The sequence below is a fragment of the Monodelphis domestica genome, chromosome 2 (assembly GCF_027887165.1).
Source record: "Monodelphis domestica isolate mMonDom1 chromosome 2, mMonDom1.pri, whole genome shotgun sequence".
NCBI classification, from domain to species: domain Eukaryota; kingdom Metazoa; phylum Chordata; class Mammalia; order Didelphimorphia; family Didelphidae; genus Monodelphis; species Monodelphis domestica.
In genome coordinates this window covers 197,013,013-197,023,313 of record NC_077228.1, presented here as the reverse complement: position 1 = coordinate 197,023,313, position 10,301 = coordinate 197,013,013, and the positions used below count along the sequence as shown (strand labels likewise).

Here is a 10,301-nt window from a genome sequence, read left to right as displayed (position 1 = left end):
TGTCACCTGGCTGCCAATTAAGTGGGATTGTCCTTGCTTTTAAGGAGTTCACATTTCTATAAGGGGGGGAGAAAACACTCTTGGAAGATTTAAGCTGCAACTGGGATGGAAAAGCCCCACGGTCCTTAGGGTGCAGGGACAAAGTAGATGTTAGTACCTCTTCTTTAATGCTATTTCCCCTGATGAAAACAACAATTTCTGATGTTGAACCATTTGACAGTGTTTTGAAGACTGAGTTTGAACTCTTTTCATGTTCCTTAATGGCACATAGCACCATGTCTATAATAGACATTATTAAATATATTGAATTGAGAGTATTGACCAAGGGTTAATGTTTCTCATCAAACTACTGTTTATGGGTGATATTTATCAGTGAAATATCAATATAATGCTTCCTGACCCCCACTACCACCACCAAAAGTAAGCCAATCAAATGGTTAGAGGTTGTCAGCATTTAAAAAGGCAAACAGATGTTGGGTTTTTGACTTATGGAAGAGTAAATCTGGACGAACAGTGTGAAGTAACTTTTTACCTCTGTCTCAGTTAGCACAGCTGCAGCTTTGTGAAATAAAGCCCTGAAGAACCAAAGAAGGCACGTCTTGTGATGCCAGAGGAAGCTGGAGCTGTAGCAGCATCTTGGGTTCAGCATCTTGCTCCCTCAGGTGTCAGGGGAGATTGCAGGCGCACTAGGTGGATTCTCAGAAGTCCCAGGTCATATGGCGTCCATTCATCAGAATAGTTACAACTGAACAGATTTTTTGTTTTTTCCTTTTTTTTTCCTGCTCCAATAGTATTTTCTGAAACCACTGAATTATTAATAATAAACTATTGCAACATGTTCCCCATTTGTTTTGCTTCTAGAAGAATTTCTGTATCTGCGTGTTATCCTTGTAATACTTTGGGTCCCAAGTGCCATGCTTACAAGTGCTCTTCAAAGCTTTTCAAAGTAGGGGGAAGACACTGTGGTTTTACTTGGCTCAGAAAACAAAATCAGAAGCAAATTTTGAGGTCCTGATGGATATGTGGTGTAGTGGATAGAGTGTCAGGCCTGGAGTCAGGAAGATTCCTATTCCTGAATTCAAATCTGGTCTCAGACACTTGCTAGCTATGTGACTCTTAGCAAGTTATTTCACCCTGTTGGCCTCAGTTTTCTTATTTTTAAAATGAGCTGGAGAAGGAAATGGCAAACCACTCTTGTATCTTTGCAAAGAAAACCCCAAATAGGGTCTGCAAGAGTGAGCTAAGACCACAGACCCACAATGAATAAGTGGAAGCATTCCATTTGTTGAAGAAAAACAAAATCTACAATAATTACTCAGCATACCTGGCAGTATTATATACATCCCAGGTGCTCACTAAATGCTTATTTGAATTGAATATATTTTAAATCTTAATTACCACATCTATACTGCTATCAGAAACATATTCCATTGCTTCATTGTGTCATGTCAATAGTTCTGAGTGCTTGAAGTCCAGCAGGCCCTACTAATTTGAAAAAGATTGAGAATGGGCCAGATTATGTTCTCTTATCCAGGGTCCAACCTATTGAAGTTCAAAAGAATTGACCATATGGTGATGAATTCTTCATCCAATTACAAAACTTGGAGCCTTAACAGCTCGCAAAACTACCTCATTGAGGGAGTTAAGACTTGTGTCAGTGGAAAGAATTTCCTTTCTGAATCTAAGGCTCATCTTCCTTTAAGGTAATTAAATTGAACGTGGGTGTGGGTGTGGGTGTGGGTGCTTTCTTTCACTTTATTTCAGAGTGATCCCCACCCCTCTCACCTCTTTCTAACACCATCCCAGGTTCTGGAAGTACTAAAAAACTCTGTACAAACATAACCTGTCTTCGAGGGTGTCACTATTTGAGAAGGGAAGTCTTTCTCTTAGCCCCTGGGACATTTCTAACCACTTTAAGGAAACTTAGCATATTAAATGGGAGAGATTTGATCTTAGCTAATGTGTCTTTGACCTTTGTAAACTAAAAGATCATTCTCAATCTCTTGTGTAAATGCCATTGCTTGACATGTATAATAAATCTAAAGACTCCAGTTATTCTTCCCGAATATCCAGGAGAAGAAATTAGCAAATGTGATCTGATGGAAACTATGCTTAGTCCGTGTATTGCAACATAAGGTAGGTAGTTCACCTGCAGGCTAGGGGCTTTAAAGCTGCCTCTCCATTACTTATTAACATTGATAGAATTACCCTAGAGACAGCATAAATATGCCGATGGGGCATTTTGTTTAGTGAATGAAAAATGAGATATACAGATAAATTTTAAGATGGACTAGAATATTTTTTGTTTTGATTTAATAAATTTCTGGAAAATGAACTAAGAAAAATTTTATTTTTTATCATAATTTTATTTCATCATAGCATTTTAGGAGTAGGAGATAGGATCTGAGCAATATAATAGCTCTCCTACCATCTAGAATAATATTTTGCATTTACTAGATGTCTATCTGACTACGTCTACTCTCTCAAACTATTCTATACAGACAAATTTACTAAAAGAAAAAATTTACATGTCACCCAAAGCAGTCGTATTATAGTGTTTCCTAATAGTCATTGGTCCCATAATCTTATATCAAAACAGCTTAACAGAAAAGGACAATCACCTGGTTTTGAAAGATTAATCATGAAAACCAAATCCTTGTTTATTTGTTTAAGTAATGTCCAATTCTTTATGACTCTTTGGAGTTTTCTTAATAAAGGTACTGGAGTAATTTGCCATTTTTTTCTCTAGCTCATTTTATAGATGAGGCAACTGAGGCAAAAAAGGGTTAAGTGGTTTGCCATAGGTCATATAGCTAGTAAGTATCTGAGGCCAGATTTGAACTCAGGAAGATGAATCTTCCTGACTCCATGCATCACACTTAGTCCATTGAACCACCCAGCAACCCAACTACTCTTTGTCAAATAAGACCAAAAAAAAAAGAAAGAAGAAAAGAAAAGGAATTATAAAGAAAAGCAGAACTATATATGAATTTAAATAGTAACGGCACCAGGCAACATGAAAGTATTTCTTGTCCTATTTGATGTTATTTCAGTTCATCCTTGACTTCTTTCTCATATATATATCTCTCCCCCCCCCACATGGTTACATGATTCATGATTTTTCCCGCCCCTCTTCCCTCCCTCCCTCCTGGAGCTGACAAGCAGTTCCACCGAGTTATACATGTATCATTTGCAACAGAGTGATTTTTTTAATGCCAAAACCCCAATCATATTCCCATCAAACTACATGATCGATCACATGTTTTTCTTCTGTGTTTCTACTCCCACAGTTCTTTCTCTGGATGTGGATAGTGTTCTTTCTCATAAATTCCTTGGTGTTGTCCTGGATTGCTACTAGTAGAAAAGCCTGTTATATTTGATTGTGCCACAATGTTTCAGTTTCTGTGTACAATGTTCTCCTGGTTCTGCTCTTTTCACTCTACATCAATTCCTGGAGGTTATTCCCGTTCCCATAGAAATCCTTTCAGCACAATAGTATTCCATTACCATCAGATACCACAACTTGGTCAGCCATTCCCCAATCGATGGACACCTCATCATTTTCCAATTTTTTTTAAACCCTTACCTTCTGTCTTGGAGTCAATACTGTGTATTGGCTCCAAGATAGAAGAGTGGTAAGAGCTAGGCAAAGGGGATCAAGTGACTTGCCCAGGGTCACACAGCTGGGAAGTGTCTGAGGCCAGATTTGAACCTAGGACCTCCCATCTCTAGGCCTGGCACTCAATCCACTGAGCTACCCAGCTGCCCTCCCCATTTTCCATTTTTTTTTTTGCCATCACAAAGAGTGTGGCTATAAATATTTTTGTACAAGTTTTTTTTTTCTTATCTCTTTGAGGGTACAAATCCAGCAGTGGCAGGCAGTCATTTAAAGCCCTTTGAGCAAGTTCCAAATTGCCTTCCAGAATGGTTGGAACAATTCATAACTCCACCAACAATGTATTAGTGTCCCAAATTTGCCACATCCCCTCCAACATTTATTACTTTCCTTTGCTGCCATGTTGGCCAGTCTGCTAGGTGTAAGGTGGTACCTCAGAGTTGTTTTTTTCATTTCTCTAATCAGGAGGGATTTGGAACAGTGAACAGGAACAGAATAGCTCAGCTTTCATATGATGACTGTAGCATGAAGCATGAAGGATGAAAAATAATACTAGATTGAGTGAGCATTTAGAAATCCAAAGAGAAACTACAGTAATTATTATTTTTTCCACACAGAGACATCTAGCATCTTAAAAACATTGCAGAAGAGTCCAGTCATAAAGGCCCAGCCTAAGAGCCCAGAGTTGTCTTCTAGTATATGTACCATGGGGCAAGGAAGATAGGAGAACTGACCAAAGTTAAGCCAGGGACAACTGGAATCTGAAGCTAGCTGTCCAATCTAATTTTCAAGCAGGCTGATACTTGGAAAGAAGTAGTGGCAGAACCCAATATAATATAGATCAGGACCACACGAGGCCCTACTATTTCTTCCATAAGTGCACACAGCCTGATTTTGACACAATGCCCCAACTCAGCAAGCAAGGCTGGGAAAATAAGCAGGTAAAACCTCACCAATAAATATTTTAGAGCCATATTTTTCCATGACCCAAATCCCAAAGAACATAAAATCTTACAAGCAAACCACATCTGTGTCACTACCAGGAAAAAATTAAGCAAGAGTTTTAAAAAGTATATAAATCAAATGAAAAATCTAAAAGAAATAATGGGAAAGAAAAAATGAGAATTGTAGAGGAAATAGTTGAAGGTACAATAAATATCTTAGTATTGGAGGTAAAGAATCTTACTCAGGTAACAGTCTCCTTAAAAATTAAATTGAACTAAAACAGAATTCAATGCTTCCATAAGATAAGAAATGCTATTAAAATCAAAAGACTGAAAAAATAGAAGGAAGTGTAAGGTATTTCCTTTCAAAAATAATTTAACAGAAAAACAGTTCAAGGGCAGATAATTTTAGAATCATTGGACTACCTGAAAACTATGATCAAATTTTTAGGAAGTCATGAGTGAAAACTGCCCAGAACTAGTAGAACTAGAAGATAAAATGAAAATACAAGGGGAAAAAAAATCCATCAGTAGTCTCCTGAGAGAAATTTTCAAATGAATATTCCAGGAATATCATAGCCAAAATCCAAGTTCTAGGTCAAAAGTACATCCAGAAAAACTGGAAGTACCAAGGATACAGAGCCAGAATCAACATGAAATCTGGCAGCTACCACTTTAAATGAGAGGGAGTGTTTCAAATGTTATTCCGGAAGACAAAAGATAAAGTATTACAACCAAGAATAATTTGCCTTGCAAAACAATATAATCCTACAAGAGAATAAATTTTTTTCAAGTGCTCCTGATAAAAAGGTCAGAACTGTGTAGTTACTTTGAAGTACATACGTATAAGTCAAGGGAAACATAGGAAGCAAAGAGCTAGCAACAACAAGGGTGCCTATCATTTGGGAAATAGCTGAACAACTTGTGATATATAAATGTGGTATATGAAAGGGATGTTACTGCTCCATAAGAAATGCTGAATGGGGCAGTCTCAGAGAAACCTGAGAGATTTTCTTGAACTGTCACAGAATAGAGTGAATTGAACACAATGAACCATGTATGCAATAGTAATATTGTAAAGAAAAAAAAACATTGAAAGACTGAAGAATTTTCTACAATGAAATACCAAATCATAAATCCAAAGGATGATAAAACATGAAAATCCCCGCCTGGTGGAGTGGTAATGTCCTCAGGGTGAAGAACGTAATTTTAGAATTCTGTAATTATAGTACTCACATTCTATTACTAGAACAAAACATAATGTTAGTCATAATTCTGTTGATTTGAGTTGCTTGATTAATAAAGTAACAAAAGTACATTGGAGACAAAAGTAGAAAAGGAGGCAAGAAGAAATCTGTTGTTTTAGCTAACATTGGGAATAATTTCAGAATTTCAGAATATAATCAAGATGTAGAGATGAAATTTTAGATATGGTCAGTGTGAAAATTTGTTTTTCTTAACCATTCACATTTGTAATAAAAGTTTTCTTTTTCTTTTTTCTTTTCCAGTGGTGGAGAGAAGTATGAGGAGACAGAGGGAAGTAAGTGATAGGGTTATCACAAAAAAAATGAAAAAGAAAAGAAAGGAAAGAGGGTCATTGGAGTATTTTTTTTAATGTGCAGAAGACAACAGAAGGAAAGCCAGAAGAAAAGAAATAAGTAGGGCAGCTTTGAAATTTACATATTGAATATGTTCTATATACTAAACAGGAAAAATAAGCTGTATTTAATAGAGAACTTGGCTTCATGTATAATCCTCTTTTTTGCATATAGAAACACTTATTTTATTTAGTATTTAAGTTTGGAATAAAAACAGCTTTAAAAGCAAAACAAAAAAATGGCCTGAAAACCAGAGGTGATCTAAATTTAGTAGGAGGTATACTGCCAGTTCCAAAACAGAAAAATAGCAAGGATGGAAGTGTGGCATGGCCAATTAAGAAAATGTTCTCTCCAGAGGAAGCAAGGCCAAAAGTCAAGTCTAGAGGGCTAGTTAGTTGAAGGAGAGTGCAGCTTCTTAGACCAGGAGGTTAAGCCAAGAATCTCTGATTAGAACAGGAGGAAGGAGATCCAAAGCTTTTTATTTCAACAATTATGTACTGGTTGGTTTTACCATCTTTTTCTTAATTTCTTTTTTGTTTTTTAAACCCATACCTTCCATCTTAGAATCAGTACTGTGCTTTGGTTCCAAGGCAAAAGAGCAATAAGGGTGAGGCCATAGAGGTTCAATGGCTTGGCCAGAGTCACATAGCTAGGAAGTGTCTGAGCTCAAATTTGAACGGAGGATCCCCTGTCTCTAACTCTGGAACTTTATGCATTGAGCCATTTCGCTGCCCCCTCTCTTAGTTTCTATTAAAAGAAACAAAGGTTAAATCTATGTCTAAGCTAGGAAAGCTGTGGAATCAGAGAGTACTTCAGAAGCCAGGCTGGGGCTGATAGAAAACAGAGAATCTGTCATCCCAACAGCTGGGGGATGTAGGCCCATTAGAGGAGAGTACCAAAATCCTCCAGGAAGCAGATGCAGTATGGTTAAGTGATCTTGACATTGTTTTTCTTTCCTGAAATTAAAAACAAAAAACAAAACAAAACAAAAAAACAACCAGGGATTTACAAGTCCTTCCAGCTTGAAATCCTATGTTTGTTTATTTTTAAAACTTTTGTTTTAGCCTTGAGTAACAGCCCCAGGACCTGCTTTGGTCATAACTAACACAGTTCTCCAGTCTTCTGCTCCACAATACCACTTTCTATTTTTTCATCTTCCTCTTTGTTTCCCTATAAGTTGCTGCTCTACTTGCCAACTCTGTTCAGCCTCCCTGAACTTCCTTTTCCCCAGCCTATGCTCCTCATGTTAGTCAAAATGACAGATTTCTTTTTTCTTCCTTTTCTCCTTTGTCTCCAGTATATTTTTGTTATGTTGGAAATCAAGCACTTAAATCAACCAAATTATGACTGCCATTATGTTTTGTCCTAATAGTAAGGCAGGTTTGACCATGTCACTCCTCACACCTCCTCATTAAATTTGCCTGGTTCTCTCTTACTTCCAAATCAAAGGCAAAATCTATTTTTTTTAAACCATTACCTTTTGTCTTAGTATCCATACTAAATATTAGTTCCAAGGCAGAAAAGTCACAAGGGTTAGGAAATTTGGTTTAAGTGTTTTGCCTTTGGTCACATAGCTAGAAAATGTCTGGGATCATGTTTGAACACAGGACTTTCTTGTCTTTTGGTTTGACTCTATCCATTGAGCCACCTAGCTGCTCTTCCTCTTTGGATTCCAAAAGCTTTCTTCCTTCCTCCCTTCCTCCCTCCCTTTCTCTCTCTCTCTTTCCTTCTGACTCTCCCTCTCCCTCTTTCTCTCTTCTTCCTTCCTTCCTTCCTTCCTTTCTTTCTTTCTTTCTTTCTTTCTTTTCTTTCTTTCTTTCTTTCTTTCTTTCTTTCTTTCTTTCTTTCTTTCTTTCTTTCTTTCTTTCTTTCTTTCTTTCTTTCTTTCTTTCTTTCTTTCTTTCTTTCTTTCTTTCTCTTTCTTTCTTTCTTTCTTTCTTTCTTTCTTTCTTTCTTTCTTTCTTTCTTTCTTTCTTTCTTTTTCTTTCTTTCTTTCTTTCTTTCTCTCTCTCTTTCTTTCTTTCTCTCTTCCTTCCTTCCTTCCTTCCTTCCTTCCTTCCTTCCTTCCTTCCTTCCTTCCTTCCTTCCTTCCTTCCTTCCTTCCTTCCTTCCTTCCTTCCTTCCTTCCTTCCTTCCTTCCTTCCTTCTTCCTATCTTCCATCTTAGAATCAGTACTGTATATTGGTTCCAAGGCAGAAGAGCAATAAGGGCTAGGCAATGGGGGTTTAGTGATTTTCCTAGGGTCTCACAGCTAAGAAGTATCTAATGTCAAATTTGAACCTAGGACACCTCACCCCTACCCTGCCTCCAGGACCTTCTTAAGTTGGCTCCTTCCTTGGTATCCTTACTCCTCTCCCTATATCCTATGAGCCAATGATACTGCATTTCTTGCTGTTCCCAGCAAGGGATGTTATCTCCCAACTCCAAGCTCTGGCTGTTCCCCATGCCGGGAATGCTCTCCATCCTCCTCTCCATCTCTTGGCCTCCCTGCCTTCCTTTAAACCCCAACTAAAATCCTCTACAGGAAGTCTTTTCTGGTGGTCCTTAATGCTGTCTCTCTCCTTCTATCTATTATCTCTAAATTTTCCTATGTGAATATTTATATCTATATCTATACATATGCATATATATACATGGATATGTACACACATGTGTATATATGCATGTATATATCTTTTTTCTACATAATTGTTTGCCTGTTGTCTCCTCCATTAGATTGTGGGCTCCTTGAGAGCAGGGGCAGTTTTCTTGTTTGTTTGTTTTTTGTTTTAATTTGTATTCCCAATGCTTAGCACCATGCCTGGCACAAGGTAAGCACTTATGCTTGTTGTTTGACTAACAGAAGAAAAGCACCACATTCTGAATAAACTATAACCCTCAAAACAAAATAAAGAAGGAAGAAGCCATGCCCTGTATTTTCCCAACAAGTTTATGCAGACTTCAGTGGTCAGTCTGGTTTTTCACGGCAGCAGGTCTATTAATCCATCTGTCAGTCACCCATTACCCAGAATTTCAAGTGGAGGAAAACAAAGAAAGAATCTTTGTTCCCCTGAGTCGATGGAGTACTGCAGCTGGCAGGAAACCATTATTTCAAAAAACCATTGCACAGCAATATAATTTGGACTGAAGGCCTCTGAAACTGTAGACATCTGCTGCCAAAGTATAGCTCCAAAGGTCAGGGTTAGAGATGATACTTACTGAAAAAAGGATCTCTCTTGAAGTGGGGTTTAGAAAAATGGATGAAGTCACATCAGATAATCTTTGGATCTTTAGATATTCTTTACGTAATCATAATAACCAGAACCCAGTGCAAAACAGGCTTGAATCAGAGTCTAGGGGTAACAAATTCTAAGGTTTGATAAAAGTTAAAAAAAAAAAGAAGGAAGGGGTGGTTAGGTTGCTCAGATTAAGAGCCAGACCCAGAGATGGGAGGTCCTGGGTTAAAATCTGCCTTCCGACACTTCATAGTTGTAAAACCTAGGGCAGGTCACTTAACACCAGCCCATCATCCCCTTGTCTGGTGCTGACCAATCTTCTGTTTTAGAACCAATCCACAATATCAATTCTTTTTTTTTTTTAAACCCTTACTGTGGATTTGTTCCCAGGCAGAAGTGTGATAAGAGCTAGGCAATGGGGGTCAAGTGACTTGCCCAGGGTCACACAGCTGGAAAGTGTCTGAGGTCACATTTGAACTCAGGACCTCCCGTCTCTAGGCCTGGCTCTCAATCCACTGAGCTACCCAGCTGCCTCCCACAATATCAATTCTAAGAGTGGAAGTAAGGGTTAAAAAAAGTTTAAAAAAAAAAACAAAGGGAAAATAATAGACACCTAATTTTTGTTGCAGAAAAAAAGTAGGGGGAGTGGGTGATCCTCAACTGGAGAAAGACTGAACAAATTGTGTATGACTATAACAATATTATTGCCACAAAAAATTAAGAATTAAGTAAAATGTGGGAAGAACTCTTTGAACTGATACAGAGCAAAGAAGGTAGAAGAACTATCCATATATAATGACAAAAATACCATAAATGGAAGCATCCCTGAAAAGCAACCAGGCTCATTCATTGCAATGAGGAATCTTGGGTAGTAAGACAAGTGATAAAACACACTTCCTTTCTCTTGGTAGGGAGATGAGTAACAATA

The 10,301-nt window shown here is 37.7% G+C and overlaps 1 protein-coding gene across 1 annotated transcript in view; it reads left to right on the top strand.

The window, feature by feature from the left end:
- The window catches only part of ZPBP2 (zona pellucida binding protein 2), a 19,979-nt gene extending 19,134 nt beyond the window's left edge, over positions 1-845 (top strand). Inside the window, exon 9 of the mRNA XM_007482296.3 lies at positions 544-845. The gene's annotated coding sequence lies outside the window, so the exon portion shown is untranslated. The remainder of the gene's footprint in view (positions 1-543) is intronic.
- The last annotated feature ends 9,456 nt before the right edge of the window (positions 846-10,301 follow it).